Here is a 16,819-nt window from a genome sequence, read left to right as displayed (position 1 = left end):
TGGTTGGAGGTCAAAGAAAATCTTCCCTGAGACTCAAACCCCAGGCTGAAGCTCACGTAGGTTTAGAGATTGAATCTGCCTCCTTGCATAGGGATGAAAACGTGGCTCTGGGGTTGAGAGTCACCAGGCACCAGATAAGAGCAAATACAATTTCTTTCCCAAGGAGCTTCCTTTGTCAGCAATGTAGATACTCCCGCCCCTCCCCAGATCCACTCAGTTAAAATCTGTAAACACATGCACGTATCAGAATCCCATAGATAAAATCCCAATAAATGGGAATGCACAGTAAGTCATTAAACACAAGGGATCCAGGCACCATGAGCAGAAATAAGAAACAAGAATCATACCACAAAGACCTCGGATGTTGACATAATCAGACACTGGATGTCTTATAACATTGCCTCTGAGCATCTGTGAGTCACCTAGCGATATTTTGATTATTAAAATAAAATTCTAACTCAGTAAGTCTGAGAGTTGGCCCTGACACACTGCATTTCTAATAAACCCCAACAGCTGCCATTGCTGCTGTTTTGTGGACCACACATTAAGTAGTAACGTTTTAATATGATGTTTAATACATTGTATCCATTTTCTACTGTTGCTGTAAAAAATTACCACAATCTAGGGTCTTGAAACAACATGCATTTGTTATTTCTCTCTGGGAGTTGTCTCAGCTGAGTTCTCTGCTCCAGGTTTCAGGAATCCAAAATTTAGGTGCTGCTGGCAGGTTCTCATGAGAAGGCTTTTGGGGGAATCTACTTCCAAGCTCATCAGAATCTGGGTTTTTGCAGTTGTAAGACTAACGTCTGCTTCCTTCCTGGTTGTTGTCTGGGAGGACCTTTTAACTCTAAGAGGACTCTTTTCGGGCATTGTATGGGAGCACCCACATCTCAGAGCCAGCAAATGTGTATGGAATCCTTCTCACACTTGGGACCTCTCTGCTTTCCCCTCTGCTACATTTTTCTTCTGCTGCTTACAGGTGGAAGTTCTCCCTTTTTAAGGTTGCATGTGATTAGAATGGATCAGTCTGGATAATCGAGGCTAATCTCCTCCTTAAAGCCTGTAACCTCAATTACACCTGCAAAGTCATTTTTGCCCTTTAAAGTGATATACTGGTAAATTCCTGGGATTAGGGTATGGACATCTTTGGTGGGGGGGGGGGGAGGGGGGAAGCTTTCTATACATTATGTGTATTAAGATATTAAGAAAACTTAACATCTTCAAAAACTGGAAAGTGAAAAAAACCACAGTTGGAGAACTAAATAAAATAAAAATTAAAACACTATGACAATTGAGATGAAAATCTATTGGAGACAGTAAGTGGAAGATTGGACAGCTGTAGATTCGTGAAATCACACTGAGTATGGTCGAGGGGGATAAATGGATGCCACATAGTAAAAGGAAGTTGAAACACATGCAGGGGAGATCAAAGTTGTTGACTTGCATCAAACTGGAGTTTCTGAAGGAGATAATAGAATGAGAGAAGAATCGATATTAAAGGATATGATGACAACATTTTCCAGAATTTTTAAAAGAAATCAGTCCTTAGGTCCAGAAATCCCAATAAATCCCAAGCAGGATAAGTAAACGGAAATCCTTACATAGACTCATCACAATGAAACTGGAAAAAAACAAAAACAAAGATAAAAAGAGTATTTTTTAAAATAGAAAGAAAAGATTACATTTACAAATATGACGGTATGATCAATATCTGATTTCTCAAAAGCCACAATGGAAGTTGAAAGACAACAAGATTTTTAATATACTAAGAGGAAATAAATGACCAGACCAAATTATATATATGTATGAATTATAATTATTATGTAATTTTATGTATTATATATTGATTATATATAATTATATTTATATATATTATGAAATATATTTTAAAATCAGGAAAAAATAAATATTTTCTGTTAATAGCAATTCTCAATTTTCCTCGAGCCAATATTAGAGAAATTTCTAAAGAATGTTTTTTTGAGCAGAAGGAAAACTATCACCCATGGAAGTGCTGAGAATCATAAAGTATGAAGCAAAGGAGTCGTAAATATGCAAAAGAATCTAAACAATCATCAACTTTTATCCTACAGTAAAAATGAAATCTGTGATGTAAAAGAAACGAAAAAACTAAAATCAATGAAAACCATATAGCTTAGAAGTCAGAAGACAGGCAGTGGAAAATAAGTGTTTTAAGATCTCTGTATTATTGTCCATGGGGAAGGTAACGTTATCTTATTTTAGGTGCAGAGAGGTTAAGTATGTGTGTTAAATTGTCTCAGGTTACCACTAAGAGAATAACAGAGTGCCTCCCTTCCAATCTAATGGAGGAGAAAAACAACAAAAGGAATACATAGCCGATCAAAAATAGGGTCAAGTGAATCCACAAGAATCACAAAATCGGGTGCTGGAAATAAGGACATGTGCATATGTGCGTGTATACATGTGTGTAATAATATAATTGAAAATAAACTACAGTATCTGATTAAAAGACAAAGATTTCCAGATTTGTTTAAAATTGTTTCTATGTATAGACATATGTGCTATTTATAGGAAACACATATGAAACAAAACAATACAAAACAGCTTAAAGGTGAATCCTTACCCAAAGAAAGCTATGATGGCTGCATTAATGTCAGACACATTTGTCATTAAGGCAGAAAGCAAAACATGAGAAAGAGGTGTAATCTACTGAAACCTACCATGAAATATAAAATTATAAGATATATAAAAAATTAAAAATACAAATATTCTTCTAAATAATCAAAGTTATATTATGGATATTAGAGGTTAAAAGATTGCTGTCACCCACACATTTGTTAATACAAATGCATCGTATTATCTTAACTAGTGTATGAAACAACCCAGGACCATTATGGATTTGGAAGACTCTTTGTCGAGGACGTTCATAAGGCTTAAGCCCCCATTTTGAGTGCAAATCTGGAGAAGAAATGAGCACGTGAACGGAATCCTTTGGCTTGTATAACACAACCTGATCCAGTTTCCCTTCAATTACCCTGCCCACTTTCTCTGTTTCTGTTCCAGGTTCATAGCCTTTAATTGAGACACAAACTTATGCAGATGCTCAAGACTCAATCCCAAACCCTCTCCTCTTCCCAGTCTAACTTTTCCTCAGGCACTTTCATCCATATCCCTGCCTTTATTATCTCAGTCATAGATGGTGTCGAATTATGTGTTTGCCCAGATTTCTCCTCTGAGCATCAGTTCTGTATACCCAAGTGACAAGTTGATATCTCCATCTGGTGTTTCAAAGGCAGCTCAAGTTCAACATTTTAAAATTTAATCCCATGATGTATTTGCTTCAAACCATGTCAACTGCTCCACAGAAAGGCACCGGTACCTGCTGTCTCATGAAAGCCAGATTCCCCTACATCACGAGGCAAATCCAGCTTGTGGACTGTCTCACATAGTTCATGAGCTAAGGATGGACTGAACATTTTTTAAATGTTTGCTTAAAAGTAAGAAGCAGAATAAAATAAACCAAGAAGAACAATCTGCAGCAGAGTCCAGGTGTGGCTTTCAAAGCCTAAAAGGTAAAGATGTTTAGGGACTCCAGATTTAGACTGATGCAGGACACTTTGCTGTTTGTTCAGGTACCATATCCAACCCAACACGAAGTTTTCTCACTTTGCTGTATGGCTATCCCAGAGATCTCTCTTCAGTTCTGTTTATCACCACTGCACCACTACAGGTGGGAATCTGATGGTCTCTTATCTAAATTATCACAGTAGGTGCCTAATTACGGTTTGTTTTCCTGAATCCATTTTGAGAGAGAGGAACTTTGTCCTGTGACTGCTGAAAATTATTCAGTGGCTTTGCCCTTGTCCTCAAATAAAGACCACATTCTTAGTGTGGTTTACAAAATGCACTAAGGTCAGTATCTTCTCCATACTCCAGCCACACTGGCCTTCCTTCAGTTACCATAACATGCCCTTCTTCTTCCTACCACTGGATCTTTACACAGATGCTCTTCCTGTGACTGGAACAGCCTTCGCCCCTCCCCCCCCCCCCCCCCCCCATGAAATGCCACTTCTGTTCAACTGTCTGTATCTATCCTCTCCGATCAGGCTAATTTTTATTTTATTCTCTTTTGCAGCATTTATAATAGATGTAGTTATATATTTGTCTGATTCGTGGTTTAATTATTTTTATTTAAAATTTACATACAATAAATTCACTTTTTGATATACAATTCTACGAGTTTTGACAAATGCAGAGAACTATGTAACTACCAGCGCAGTAAAGTTACAGAAGGCTTCCGTCACCCTAAATGATTACCCTTACGCTGCCCCTCCCACCCCACACTGCCATCCTGGAAACCATGGATCTGTTCACCAACTCCATCGTTTTGCATTTTTCAGAATGTTATACAAATGGAATTATATAGTACATAGCATTTTGAGTCTGGTTTCTCTCCCTTAACATATGCATTTGGAATTTATCCTTATTATTGCATTATCAATAATTTGTTCATTTTTGTTGCTGAGTAGTGGTGATGTATCATATTTTATTTATCCATTCACCATTAAAGGTCATTTGGATTACAGTGTATTTCCATTGTTGGTGGTTTATAATAGAGCTTCTATAAGCTTCGGCCTACAGATTCTTATGTGAACTCTATTTCTCATTTCTTTTGAGTAAATGCCTATGAGTGAAGTGGTTGGTCAGAGTAAGTGTGTGTTTAAATTTATAAGAAACTGATGAGCTGTTTTCCAGATTTTTTTCTATTGTGCCTTCTTCCATTAATGCATGAGAGTTCTTGTCCCCAAGACTTAATATTGTCAATTATTAATTTTTCAACCATTCTAATAGTATCCAGTGGTATCTCTTGGTGACTTTAACATGCATTTCTCTAACACCAAATGATGCTGAACATCTTTTCACGTGCTTATTTACTGTCCACATATCTACTTTGGGAAAATACCTGTAAAAATATTTTGCCCATTTTTTACAGTGACATGTTTGCTTCTTAATTGTTGAGTTTTCTAAGTTCTTTATATATCGTGGGAAACGTTCTTTGTAAGATATGCAAATATTTTCTCCCCATATAGCTCATCTATTTATTCTTTCAGCGATCTCTTTGGAAGAGCAGAAGTTTTAAATTTAAAGTCCAACTTGTCATCTTGTCTTTCACAAATCATGCTTAGCTAAGAAAGATGCTTAAACCAAGGTCATGAAGGCTTTTCTCTGATGTTTTCTTCTGAGAGTTTTAAAATTGTATATTTTACGTTTAGAGCTACGATCCATTTTTAATCAACTTTTAGGTAAGGTATAGGTTGAAATTTGTTTTTTGCTTTTTGTTTCTGTTTGTCTGTTTTGTGTATGGATGTCGCCTTGGTCCAGCACCATTCCTTGAAAACACAATTCATTGTTCATGTAACTGTCTTTTCACATTTTATATCAGTCTATTATGTCATGTTGGTTTATACCAACATCACATTTTTAAAAAGTATTCTTGATGAATTTATTTTTTGATTTAATTTAATTTTTAATTGAAGGATAGTTGATTGGCTTCTATTTTTTATCTATTATTTATTTTTTTTAATTTATTTTTTCTTTTTATGTACTGCTTTTTTTCTTTATTGGAGTATAATTGCTTTACAGTATTGTGTTAGTTTCTGCTGTGCAAAGAAGTGAATCAGCTATCTGTATACACTTATCCCCATATCCCCTCCCTCCTGAGCCTCCCTCCCACCCTCCCTATCCCACCCTTTAGGTCTTCACAAAGCATTGAGCTGATCTCCCTGTGCTCTGCAGCCGCTTCCCACAAGCTATCTATTTTACATCTGGTCGTGTGTATGGCAATGTTACTCTCTCACTACGTCCCAGCTTCCCCTCACCACTCCCTCCCCGTAGCCTGGAGTCCTCAAGTCTGTTCTCTACGTCTGCATCTCTATTCCTGCCCTGCCACTAGGTTCATCAGTACCATTTTTCTAGATTCCATATATATGCGTTATTGGTTTCAGGTGTACAGCATAGTGATTCAGTATTTTTATAGATTATACGACATTAAAAGTTGTTACAAGATAATGCCTATAATTCCCTGTGCTATATAATGTATCCTTGTTGCTTATCTATCTTATACATAGTAGTTGTATCTCCTAATCCCATACCCCTATCACGCCCCTCCCCACTTTCCTCTCCCCACTGGTAACCACTAGTTTGTTTTTTGTATCTGGGAGTCTGTTTCTGTTTTGCTATGCACTTTGGGTTGTACTACGTTTTAAATTCCGTATATAAGTGAAAGCGTACTGTATTTGTCTTTCTCTGTCTGACATTTCACGAAGCACAATATTCTCTAGGTCCATCCACACTGCTGCTAATGGCACAATTTCATTCTCTTTTATGGCTGAGTAATGTTCCATTATATGTATCTTCGGTATTCATTTGTCTCTTGATGGATATTTAAGTTGCTTCCATGTCTTGGCTATTGTAAATAGTGCTGCTGTGAACAGTGGGGCGCATGTATTTTTTTGAATTAGTGCTTTCATTTTTTTCTGGATGTATATACTCCCGGGAGTGGAATTTGTGGATCATATGGTAGCTCTAGTTTTAGTTCATACTGTTATTCAGAGTGGCTGCACCAATTTACATTCTCGCTGAGCGCACAAAGGTTCCCTCTTCTCCACATCCGTGCCAGCATTTGTTATTTGTAGACTTTTTGATGTTAGCTCTTCTGACAAGTGTGAGATGATATTTCATTGTTTACATTTGTATTTCCCCAATAATTAGCAATGTGAGCATCTTTTCATGTGCCTGTTAGCCATCTGCATGTCCTCTTTGGAGAAATGTCAATTCAGGTTTTCTGCCCATTTTTTGATTGGGTTGTTTAGTTTTTCAATATTGAGTTGTATGTGCTGTTTATATATTTTGGATATTTACCTCTTGTCAGTCACATCATTTTCAAATATTTTCTCCCATTCCGTAGGCTGTCTTTTTGTTTTGTCAGTAGTTTCCTTTGATGTGAAAATCTTTTAAGTTTAATTAGGTTGCATTTCTTTATTTTTGCTTTTATTTCTTTTGCCTTAGGGGATAGAGCCAAAAAATTATTGAAGTAATTTAGGCAGTATGTATTCCTCTGTTTTTTGGAAAATATTGTATAGAATTGGTAGAATTTCTTTCCTAAATGTTTGGTAGAACTTTCTAGTGCAACCATCTAAATCTGGAGTTTTCTTTTTTGGAAGGTTTTTAACTACAGCTCAGTTTATTTATTTGGTGTAGGAAGAATCATACTATCTATTTCTTCAGTGAGGTCTGATAACTCGTGACTTTCAAAGAATTGTTCCATTTCATCTGTGCTGTTGAACTGAAGGGCACAGAATTGCTCATAGAATTTTGTTATTATTCTTGCAAAGTCTCAAGGGTCTTTAGTCATATTCCTGCTCTGATTCTTGAGTTAGGCAGTTTGAGTCTTGTCTTTTTTCGTGGGCAGTTTGGGTAGCGTTTTATCAATTTTACTGAGCTTTACCAAGAATGAGCTTTTGATTGTATTGATATGTTTCCCCTATTGTTTTTGCAGTCAGTGACTGCTGCGTGGTTCCGTGATTTGGTTCACTCTTGGGAAGACAAAGGATAGAAAAAAATCTATGAAAGTCACACTGGCTATGAGTTGTTACTCAAGTTTTACTTCAGTTCCCAATTCATCTGTTATTGCTTACTTTTTAGAGGTCTCAAGTAGCTTTTTGTTGTGTTCTGTCCAGTTTCAGCTATAATCAGTGAGAGAGAGGCTGTAGTCAGCTTGGTCTCTCTTGGCCGGCAGTGGAAATCTGTGTGTTGCCTTGTTGCTGTTAATGTCTCTTTCACCTATGCGGTGGGTTCGTTGAAGCCAGAAAGCTCGCATTTTTTTTTTTTTTTCTTATTAGTCCATCCTCTGTGTTTAGCAAAGCACCTGGTATATCAATATATAGTATTATAGGTAGTTAAATCCCTTTTTTTCAATATATATTTAATGTAGTAATCCTAGTTTCCCATAAAATTATTACTACATTGATTATAAACCTTATAAGAAGGAATCTTAGGATCAGGATGTCTTAGTTTTCTCTTGCTCCATAACAAATTATCACCAGCATACAGGTTATCTCCAGTTTCTGACCAGCTTCTGTGGGTCAGGAGTCCAGGCATGGCTTAGATGATTCTTCTGTTCAGGGTCTCACCAGGCTGTGACCGAGGTGTCAGTTGGGCTGTGTTCTAACCCAGAGGATCACTAGGGAAGAATCCATTTCCATGCTCATTCAGGCAGTTGGTGGAATTTATTTCCTCGTGGTTGTGTGACTGAGACCCTCAGCTTCTCACTGGCTGCCCTTAAGTCTTGGGCCACTGTGGTTCCCTGACACTTTGCTCTCCACGGACACTTCACTGCATGGCTGTTTGCTCCTTCAAAGCCACCAGGAAGATCTCTCTCTAGTTAAGTCTGCGTCATCTTACACAATGTAATGTAGTCATGGAGTGACAGCCGTCACCTTTGTCATATAACATAAGCTAAGCCTTTGCCACGTTCTGTTAGAAGCAGGTCACAGGACCTGTCCACACTCGAGGGGAGGACGGGCATCACGTCGGAATCACCTCAGGGCCTATCTACCACACAGGAGGTGTAGCATTAGTGTATTTCATGTGAGTGTTTAGAAAACACGGCCAGTGTGGACTGGGGTCAAGTGCAGGAGTGGAAATGTCTCCCCTTCACTTGCTGTCGTGTAGCTCCATGTTCACATAAAACAGAGTTGATCTATAGGAGATATCCTTTGAGTTCATAAAAGGATTCATGAGAAAGTATTTGGGACTTAAGCATTGATAGAATGTAGCTCTGCTGCTAGTCTCTGGCCAGAGAAGAAGAGGGATTGCTTTTGCTGCATTGGTTTGGGAAGGCTTTATGGAGAACGTACTGAGGGAAACACCTCCGGAAGCATAGAAAGAAACCTGACATAAAAGTGAGAAGCCGCTTTATAAAGGCAGGAAAGAATGAACACGTTGCATTTGGGGCATAACGTTTCTGACTGGGGATGATATTAAGTGCTTGCTAAAGTTTTAATTGATCTTTCAACAACAAGAGTATTAATGGCTTCAGAACAAAAAAACGAAATGATGAATGTGGTATCAAAGGTCCCAGTCTGACTGTGACAAATGGGATGAATTGTTGATTAATCCTAAGGTAAGATAACCAGATAGGAGACCTGAATACATCCAGGTGTGATTACCTCGGACAACTGGAGGGCATGGGTAGTAAAATTAGAAAAATGGTCATCATTTATAGCCAGAGAAATCTTAACCCACCTTTGATAACTGGCAAGAGACAGTAATATTTATGTAGTAGAAAATGTGGTTTGGTGTTCTTGATAAATCAGCACAGATAATGTTTGAGCACCTATTATGCACCTGGCATTATCCCTGCTGCTGAAGAGGCCACAAGGAACAATGCAAAAATGCCTTAACGGACCTTCTATTCTAGAGCTAAATGTGGTCTCAATGTAGATATCAGGCCTTTGATGACAAATAACCACTCTTTTTTTGGAGCAGGGAGTGGAGAGGGGTGAATGGTGTGAAGGGCAAAAAGAGAAGCTGGTTGTGAAAATAAAATGCCTTATTTTATCAGCGTATGCCTGAGTGAATTGGGATGAAGCTAGACAACGCTTTCTACTTGAAACTGCTTGAAGAAATTCAGTTGAATGGAAAACAAAATCTTGTTCCTGTGGGCAGCTGGATGAAAAGTTGGAAGCTCTGTTGTTGTTGAGAACACTGGTCATTCTCATCAAGCTATTCAGAACATTCTGGTCTCCTAAGGCAATGCCCACGCAGGAAGCAGGTACCAGAGGAAAATTTTTTCTAAATTTAAAATAAATCCAGTGGGTTTTGTGCCAAATAATCACCAGCTGCTGTGAGATCAATGTGTGTGGAATTATTAACAGGAAGCAAATTACTAACTACAACCTATGGAGAAAATTTGTTTCAGGCAAGAACTTTCTTTGAAGGATTGCACCCAGCGTGAAAACATTTAATTTCCCCACAGTGACTCCACAGAGACCCACCAAGGGCGCCTCTGGTAATAAACAAGATGACGATGGCTGCAAAGCTTTGGAATCACTAACCTGAAATACAGAGGGGGACGTGTGGCAGAGAAAAAGTGCATCCCATCAACAGGACCTTCAAGCCTTTGTATAAAAACCCCAGATTAGTGAACAGGTCCCTGCATTCGATCTGAGACCTCGTGCTTGGAATGTCCTCAATACATATTTTCTCTTATTGGTTGAATGAACCATACCTCTGCATTCATGAGATGCTACATTAGAAGAGACCATGGGGATCATCTAAATGAAGTTCATTTTTTTTATCCAGAGACATATGACCTTGACCCGAAACCAGAATATGCACATCCAAAGAAGGCTCCAGTGCTCTGTGTACCTCATCAAGAGGAACTGAAGAACCCTGCCGACATCCCCAATCGATCTTTAGTAAATAATAAAGTTAGAACATAAAATCACAGAAGTCTTTGTGAAAAGCAACGAGAAGGACAGGCTGGATGTACGTTGTCCTTTTCTGATATCTCCCTGATTCTGAAGAGCGTGTGGACCATGTTATAGAATCATCAGGTAATAAATGAAGAGGCATTGAGCAAGAGGAAGAATATCCAGTCCTAATGTGTCTCAAATACTTCTCCCATCGCTGAGAGCATCCGCTTTGCCATGCAGCCTGCAGAGCGGGGACTCGAACACAGGTCTTCTGACTTCAGTTGGAGGAAGAACTTCATAGAACTGATATCTGAGCTGAATTTTGAAGGGTGGATAAGCGTATATAGGGGAGCTGGCAAAGACCTGTCCTCTACATAGAGGACATTTTATGAGCAAATTCAAAACGATGAAGGAATGTCAGCAAACTGCAAGAAGTTTGATGTGAGTGGAAGGCAGGCTGATAAAGAGGTGGTGAATTATGAGTGACTGTTTTGTACACCATGGGTTTTGACTTTACACTGTATTTTGTAGAAGGATTTTAATAAGGCGTGAATACATTTGGATTTCACAAGGTTTACACTAGCAGCAATGTAGACTAAGGCTTTGACAAAAGAATGGGAGAATGAGGGCAAATAGCTAAACTGTTGTTACTGTGTTCTTGGGTAGATATAAAGTTCAGAAGTAAAGGACATTAGCTGGACAGTCTAAGCTCTACCATGATAACAAAGGAACTGAAAACTCCAGGGCTGTAAAACACCAAAGTTTTATTTCGTGCTCATTCTATTCATCTCAAGTCAGCTGGGGGGGCTCGGGTCTATCTGCAGGCTGTCAGATCTACCTCCATCTGTAATATTCTTGAAAGCCATGGTAGCAAAAAAGGAAGCATGACAAAGTGCACTTAACTCGTAAAGCTTGTACCAGAGATACATATCACTTATTACCCTTCATTGGCCGAAACAAGACATATGGCCGCACCTGAGGTCTATATGGTGGGGAGATATAATTCCCCAATAAGAATGGAAGCTGGATATTGATGAAGAGTGATACAGTCTACCAATAAGGTGATGGTGACATTGAGGAGACTGACTTTCTAGTATTACATAGGCAACCAGTAATAAAGAGTCACAGATCTTATATACCTTGCATGCTGTGCTCATCTTTTCGTTTTTGGATAAGTCTTATAATAAAACCATAGGACTAAGCCTGAAGGTCCAAACATGTGAAGGTTAAAAACAAAACAAATAATCAAAATCAAAAGTTGATTTTCTGGGCTTCCCTGGTAGCACAGTGGTTAAGAATTCGCCTGCCAGTGCAGGGGGCACAGGTTCCAGCCCTGGTCCGGGAAGATCCCACAAGCCGTGGAATAACTCAGCCCCTGTGCCACAACTACTGAAGCTCATGTACTTAGAGCCCGTGCTCTACAAGAGAAGCCACCGCACTGAGAAGCCCACATGACCCACAATGAAGAGTAGCCCCTGCTCACCGCAACTAGAGAAGGCCCACGTGCGGTAACAACGACCTAACACAGCCAATAAATAAAAATAAATAAATAAATAAATAAAAAAGCTGATTTTCTTATTTTTATCCATCAACATTTCAGTCATAATCCAATTAAGAGGTAAGCTGGCAATAGTGATTGTCTTTATTAAATAGGGATTTTATACCCATTCTGCTGGTGGCAGGGATTTTTTAATTTCACACATCTGTTGATGCCAGGTAAGTTTGGCCTCTATTCCCAGATTTGTACTTTTCTGGCGATTTGACAAAATCTGTAATTGAAACAGATGTAGAGAGCAAGATTACAGGGTGCCTTTTCTGGTGTCTGTGGACGCTTCAGGGGTTGCTAGATCAGTGGACAAGTTACACACACATAGACCAAGGAATAAACTGTTTTTCAGAAGGTTAATGGCTGTGTGGCCTGGTCTGTGGGATAGATGGGAGGGAAGCAGTATTTTCCCAGCTGTACCTGCCTGAGAATCAGGTCCGGAAATGTGAGCTGAGACAAGGTCAGATGCGCAGCACCCGCGTTCCCTGGGACACATACAGATGTGGTCAGCCGCTGACCTGCTGGGTATCACCTGTCACTTTTTCACTTGCATGTTGAAAGGAACGGTTGCCACTTTGAGCAGGGGTTATAATCGTCTGTGACTCACCATTAGGCTACATTTTTGGCAACAATTGTGAACCTATTCAATCTTACTTTTAGGTAAGTGAGAAAAGGAGAGTTTTGTTTCACACCCGGGAGGGGAATGGGGCACTGGGAGTGTGTCAGGTGGTAGCGGGGTCTGGGATTGAAGTGTCACGATTTAGATCAGAGTTGATGACTATGCTGTACTAAACTCAAGATAAAATAAGTAAGATAAGATAAGTAATCAGAAAAAAAAAAAAATAGGCCAGAATTTAGGGTAGAGACCGAACATGTAACACTTTGGAGATCAAGTAGACACAAAATATACTAGACTTTCCATTTGCCAATCATTAATTCCAGTCTCATAAAGCTGGACAATTTTGGTTTTCCCTTCTTGAATTCTATAACATTTAAAAATTATTGGAATAATGCTCACGCAATATATTTAAATTTGTTTAAGTGGATTTTTTTTTTGGCTGCACCATGCAGCGTGCAGGATCTTAGCTCCCTGTTTAAACGGATTTTTTTGTTTGCAATTTAAAGACTCTCCATGGGACACTACCAGGGCTGGAGAGGCAAGAGAGTCAGGAAGGGCTGCCCAGACTGTCTTCAGCAGTAGATGGTAGACATTCCATGGCCTTTAAATATGCAAATAACCAAGTATTAAACCGACTATTCTTGGGATGAACACAGGAAATTAACAATGCTATGGATACTTTTAAAGGTGCTACTGTTTAGTCATTTATATTCAATTTAATAATTTTTCCTATCTTCTAGTAGGGCTTTGCTAAAATAGTTTTCAAAAATGAGTATGTGTGGATCTCTTTGAAAAGTTGTTTTGAAAAGTCTTCTGGATCTCAAAGAATACACAAAAGCTGTTCAGCTTTACATGCTATTTTGGTATTATTGTTAATTTGCTAAGTATGTTCAGTATATAAATATCATCATATTATAAATATGGGAGATTGTCTTTACTTTGATGAGATACTCACTATAGTATTTGGAGTAAAGCATCATGATGCTTGAAGTGTAGATGTGGTTCAAGAAGTAAAAGCTTAGTAAAGAAAACATGGAACAGTGTTAAACACTCACATACATACATGCACACTCACATTTAATTTGAGATGGTTAGGTCGATGAGTGTTTATGTTAGGTTTTCTAAGCTGTGTAACAAATCACCACATGTTATATAGGTTAACAAAACTCTCACCTGTATTATTTCACAGTTTCTGTGGGTCAGGAGTGTGGGCTTAGCTTAGCTGGCTCCTCTGCTTGGGGTTTCAAGGGCTGGGCTGCGTTCTCACGAAAAGGTCTGCCTGAAGAGGGCTCTGCTTCCAGGCTCATCAAGGCTGTTGGCAGAATTGTCTTTGTCGTTGTGTCCACGTCAGCTTGCTTTTGAGAGCTGCAAAGGGATACAGACTCTAACAAAACAGGCACCACACTCTCAGGTAATCATGTGCACAGAATCGGGTGTGTCATTTCTGCCACATTCTCTTGATTGGAAGCACCTTGCAGGTCCTTTTCACACTCGAGAGGTAGGGATTACACAAAGGTGAACTCCAGGAGTGGGCGTCAGGGGGTCTTCCTTAAAGTCTGGTGGCCACCGGGTTCATGGAAGGCAGAATAGGAGAGACCCCTTCTGGCCAGATTTAAAATGGATATCTGGGAAACTTTGTAGGTAACCAGAGGACACTTTAGAGGAGATTACAATTCATTGCTCTATTCTTTCAACTTCTCTCTCTCCATATATATACACACGCACACATATGTTCAATATAAATATATATAAGTTCAATATAAAGGTATGTATTCAAATAAGAGATGGTATTCTTAATATATGAAAATGTCTCAACATCCAATTATGCTGCAAAAGAGAACTTACATCTTTTGTCTTTTTACCAAGTGAAATCATCTCAAGAAAGTATTTGTATAAGGAAAAAAATGTACATTTTAAAATCACTTAGAGTTTGAGGGCTCCTGAGAATACTTTTTCAAATCCCCGAGCTTCACAGATGCTATATTAAGGTGCAAAAGTTTAGTGAAGTTTAATGATGGTTAGTTTTATCCGTCACCTTGGCTAGGCATGTATTTAATCAAACAGGAGTCTAGGTGTTGCTGCAAAGGTGTTTGGTAGATGTGGTTAACATCTACAATCAGTTGACTTTAAGAAGAAAAAGTCAATCATGTAGGTGGGCTTTGTCTAACACTTGAAAGTCCCTAAGAGCAAAACCTAAAGGATTAAGCAGCCACAAGCCAAGAGACACCAGGAGCCACCAGAGGCCAAAAGAGGGTTCAAAACATGTAGAACAACTTAAAGAACTGCGAAGAGTCTACTGAACAATTACTGTTGGCGATTTCAATTCCCCTCCCCCCCAAAATTGACAGAAGTAGACATAAAATCTGCAAGAATTATGTTCATCTTCCTAAATATCTGATTTTGTGGAAGAAATTGTATGGAGATCAGGATTTTCTAGATCAAATGATATTCACTTTCACTTTGGAGACATCAGAATCATTTGTTTCCTCGCCTGATTCCAACACAGAGCATTTGCGGAGGAAGCAGGCGTACTCAGATAACGTATTTGGAACAAGCCTTCCCAGGAGCATGTGAAGTAGCCCAGGGGTGGCATTCTGTCCTCACACAAAGAACCTGTTGCTAATTAAAGATTTAAGAAATACAGCTGGGTAAGTAACATCAGCCCAGATGGCATTGCAAGAAACCTCTGGTGAGGCTTGAGGCAGACAGTAATTTTGCATGATTTGTCAGCCAGGAGGGGGTCTGGAATGATTAGCCCAATAGGCTTCAGGTGGAAATCACCTTCAAGGACTGGGGACTCGGGGCCAGGAGGGACTGCTGGCTCCTCTTGTCCTTCAGAAGGTTTTGTTCAGTTCAGTAACTTAGGAATAGAAAGACTGTTATTCATTAAGCTTCATGGAGATTTCTGCCTAGCTTCCTTACCTCTGTATAGAACTCAATAATCACATTAATTCAATGTATGCTTTAAGTCCTACTGTGTAAAGAGCAGTATGCTAGATTTGTAGGGGTTGTGATGGTGGAGTATTTCCCAGAATGTGTTCCTTAGAACCTGAGTCCATTAGTGAAATGGTGAGTAATGTATTAAAAAGGAAAAAAGGCGGGTTTGTAGGCAAATAAAATCAGGAAGTATTAGTTCAACAATTAAGATTTTGATTTTTAAGTTTAAGCTTGTAGAAGTTCTCAGAACCTGTAATAATTTAGGAAGTGAAGTGACTGTCCCTCCAACCCTGGATGAACTGGCTTTGTCACCGGATTCCCCGAGACTACATTTGGGATTGTGTCTGATCATTGGCAGAGAGAGAGGAATAGAACAGACGACCTGTCCCCGCCTCACGTCAGTGCCAGGGACCTGCAACATGGCTGACGCTGTGGTTTGGGGAACCTGTAACGACATCAGCTCAGCCAAGGTGGGCTCTCAGTGATGTGATCTAAAGCTTAGACAATTTGAGTGGTCTTTGTTGAGAAAAATTTACAAAACTATAAATACCTTAGGAAAGCAGTTAGGAATGCATATTTAGAATGAAAATACCCATCATAATGAATTGCTAGAACATTAGAGATTTAGGTCCCAGTCTTTCCGAGCTGTCTTTGGACAGTTGACCTGCGACACATCCATGGAAATGCTTCCCCATTGCAAACTGTCTGCCCACCCGACACACACCTGAGAGTATTCTCAGCAACTCTGAGCATTAATGGATGGAAGAGGGGTGTCTTAGCTTGGTCTGCTATAAAAGAATACCAGAGACCGGGCAGCTTATAAACAACAAACACTTATTTTTTGCAGTTGTGGGTATTGGGAAGTTCAAAATCAAGGTGCTGGCAAGTTTGGTGTCTGGTGAGAACCTGCTTCCTGGTTCATAGGTGGCTGTCTTCTCCCTGTGTCCTCACATGGAGGAAGGGGTAAGTGAGGGCTTTCTCAAGCGGCTTTTACAAGGCACTGACCCCATTCCTCTAGGCTCCACCCTCATGACCTAATCACCTCCCAACGCCATCTCCTTGGGAACCAGGTTTCAACATATGAATTTTAGGGGGACACATTCAGACCACAGCAGGGGAAAGAAACTGAGGGGTCCTCAGGGTTCGTTTGCTTCAGCCTAAGTGCTCCTTGGTCTATTCCTCTGACCCCACAGAGCTAAGGATAAGGACACTAATTCCCATGTTAAAAATATAAGTAGTATCCCAATTTATTAAATTTTT

Source organism: Hippopotamus amphibius, chromosome 7, assembly GCF_030028045.1.
Source record: "Hippopotamus amphibius kiboko isolate mHipAmp2 chromosome 7, mHipAmp2.hap2, whole genome shotgun sequence".
NCBI classification, from domain to species: domain Eukaryota; kingdom Metazoa; phylum Chordata; class Mammalia; order Artiodactyla; family Hippopotamidae; genus Hippopotamus; species Hippopotamus amphibius.
This window is presented reverse-complemented; position numbering follows the sequence as displayed.